Source organism: Vulpes vulpes, chromosome 13, assembly GCF_048418805.1.
Source record: "Vulpes vulpes isolate BD-2025 chromosome 13, VulVul3, whole genome shotgun sequence".
NCBI classification, from domain to species: domain Eukaryota; kingdom Metazoa; phylum Chordata; class Mammalia; order Carnivora; family Canidae; genus Vulpes; species Vulpes vulpes.
The window spans coordinates 31,406,046-31,409,548 of NC_132792.1; positions in this window are offsets into that span (position 1 = coordinate 31,406,046).

Here is a 3,503-nt window from a genome sequence, read left to right on the forward strand (position 1 = left end):
GGAATCTAATCCAGAGACAGCAAAGTCAGCACAACCTGCTCTGGGACTGTGTCCTTTTTCTCATTCATACAGTAGCAGAAGCAGCTTCCGTGGAGCTAGTTCTTTACTTACTAATTGCCAGTAATTACCCTTAAGTACCCCAATTGAAAGGGCTAAAAGTATTTTATGAAATTTTGCAATTTTGCAGAGATGAGAATTTACAAGTTGGGGTTTCCATCTCAGGGGTGTCTGTACTTAAGCTGAGCTAATAATAACCTGGGAAAGAGTTTCGGTGACTGCAGTTAAATGACCTGGTGACTAGAACCAACCAACGTTCCTAAGTGCTTAACTTTTCTTCAGTTACTTAATTCATTTCATTGAGTATGAGTATAAAATTTTTATATTGAAATGTTTTCTGACACTATTTCTTTCACATCCCCTGCTGTGCAAGTGAGGCAGTGGGCTACAGGAGTCAAAGGATTAGGCTGTTCTTTCCCATCACAGCTGGTACATATTCAAAATGCAAACCCACCTGGGTATTTCCAAGGAGAATATTCTTTTCATGATGAAGCTGGAGTAATCTATTCTTTAGTAGAAATGACCTCTGTTTTCATGGCTGATAACTGAGCAGTTTCATATGATTTGATGTATTCTTTGGGATCAGAAAAATCTGTCACAGATCTTTTCTAAAGATTAGAGCAATAAGCAACCTAAGGTTCTCTGATCTTCAAAGGAAACTATAAATAATGACTACAAGGTCACTGAAAAAAAATTAGTACAAGCATCAAAAAGCCAGATGGATGTTTTATCTAACTGATACTTGATGTTTTCTAAAATTCTAGGAAGTAAAACTTTTTTAAATGACTTTTATTTTTAAAAAGAAATGCAGAACAGGCTTATGTCTAACTTAAACCAAACTAAAGGTAGCATCAGCTACTTCCAGGGAATAAAAGGAAGACAGTGACTAACTATATACATTTTATTTTAAATTTTATGCTATGAGAGAATAAGCTTTTTTGCTATGTCACTTTTTAAAAAAAAATTTATTTATTCATGAGAGAGAGAGAGAGAAAGAGAGAGAGGGGCAGAGACACAGGCAGAGGGAGAAGCAGGCTCCATGCAGGGAGCCTGATGTGGGACTCGATCCTGGGACTCTGAGATCATGCCCTGGGCCGAAGGCAGGTGCTAAACCGCTGAGCCACCAAGGGATCCTCTGCTATGTCACTTATATGTATAATAATAGTAGCTTACCATTTATCGAGTACCTGGCATTGTATTAAGTGCATATATTGTATTAAGTCTACATGGCAGAATGATTAAGAGTGTGTGCTCTGGAGTTAGACTGAGTTTAAATGCTGATCATTTACTATCTGTGTGATCTTGAGAACATTACTGAACTTCTCTGTGCCTGTTTATTCATTTGAAAAATGCTGGTAATAATAGTGTCAGTATCACAGGATTCTTTGAGCACCAAATGTGTAGCATATCATTAGTACTCAATATATAGTAGCAATTATTAGTATCCAATTTAAGGCATGTATGTAATTTAATGACACCTCATTTCCCTCCAGATTTTGTAGGTGGGAATAAGAGATACAAAAGGCTAAGTTACTTAATCAAAGTTAACTCAGCTCTGTTAAACTCTTAAGATATACTTTTAACAACTATAGTCTATTACAAATATGCTGGGGATCACAAATTCTTTTTTGGACTTGGACAAAGTATAAACAAATAAGTTATATACATCTGAAATTAGCCAATAAAAAGCCATTAGGTTGCCATCACAATTGCCAAAATCACTTCTGGTGGGCTCCCAGGAGATAAGATTCCATTCCATGGGCATTTCTAGTTCACATTCTCAATCAATCATAGGAAGAACAAAAAAAAAAAAAAAAAAAACCAGGGAAGTGCATTTGGAAACCTAGCAGTTAAACAATAAAAATGCTCTGAGTATCTATAAGTATCACTGTCTGTAGTTAATTCCACGTTCCCTCCATTTTTCTTGGTAGGGGCAACTGTTATATATGTCTACAAGAGATAGATGTTGTTGCACTATAAATGCATGTTCTACAGTTAGGCCTTGCAATTAAGAAGTTGGGTTTGTGAGGGCAAATCTGTGTGGAAGTGGGTTCTTAAATTTAGAGCCAGGATTATGTCTTTGACTACTTGGTACAATGCTGGGTATGCTGTCAGAGTACAGAACATAATAAAAAATAACCACAATAAATGTGCTTGGGAACGGGTAGAGAAGTTGCCTAGATTGATGGATCTCATTTGCTGTCTTATATTACTCAACTCCACTGGAAATTACAATTTGCTTGTAAAGATATCTCATTTATTTAACTTCAAGTTGAAAATTTTTTCTTTCCCTTTTAGTTATATGTGTTTATCTAGTTTGTTTTTCTTTCTTAAACATAATATTCCTTTGAGGAGGAGTTAAAAGATTTAGCTTTGCTGGAAGCATGCCAAGCACAAAAACCACTATCATCAATTTTCTTTCCAATAAAAGAAGATGCTCAGAGTGGTAGACTTAAATTCCCAGTCTAACCTCACAGTGTTGATGAGATTTTCAAATGCTACTAAATGGAGCAGCGTCTATACCAGGAAGAAATGAATTTTTACTGGTGACAAGAGTGAAAATTAAACCATTGTATATGGTGATAACTGAACAAGAAGGAAAACGAAGTTTAAAATCAAAACAAAATGGCATTATTTAAGGGCATGTCTCCATAAAATGAAGAATTGTGGCCCTTTTCAGAATATGTCAAGAGAAAAAGAAACGGCCCATGTACTTCCCCACTGCTGAATGCGTGTCTTTGAGGAGTTTAAGAACTACTGGAAAAGTATTAAGAGGCAACTCAAATAGTTGTTTCACTCAATTTGTCTTAAATAAGGAAAATTCTGCCTATAAAGAGACATGAGCACAAAATTTTTGTACACTTCAGAAAGGTTAAGAGACCCCTTAAAGCTCATCTGTGGACCCAGGGATCCAGGTTAAGAACCACAAGAGTCTTAGGAGCATACTATATGCTTCATAGGGTGCAGATCAGAACCCTGGCCAAGCCAAACCAGCAGTCCAACTGCGATAGAAATGTTACAAATGCTTACCACATTACACAGTTACTATAGGTTTCTAAGTGCTTTTTTGTATATGAGTTATTTGACATATTAGCCCAGTAGACATTTAGATGCTCGATTAGATAGATTAGGTAAGCAAAGCAGTAATATTAAATAACTATTCTGCCCTGTGTTGCTTGCCAAATGTCTGATATTCTATTGGAATTAGATTCTGTACAAATAAAAACGTTCCTTCATGAAACATAAATATCTTTGACTGGTGAATATTGAGGTGCTCAGTCTCTAATACCTTAGAATGGGTATTTTTAAGTCTTTGCAATGAGATACAAAATACTTAAGTTTTGAAGATGTTAAGATAGATACCTAGATCAACATTCTCAAAGTTTTATCTGAGAACCCTGGGGAGGTACATGAGAGCCTCCTTTTGCCAATTATATAGCTGTGAG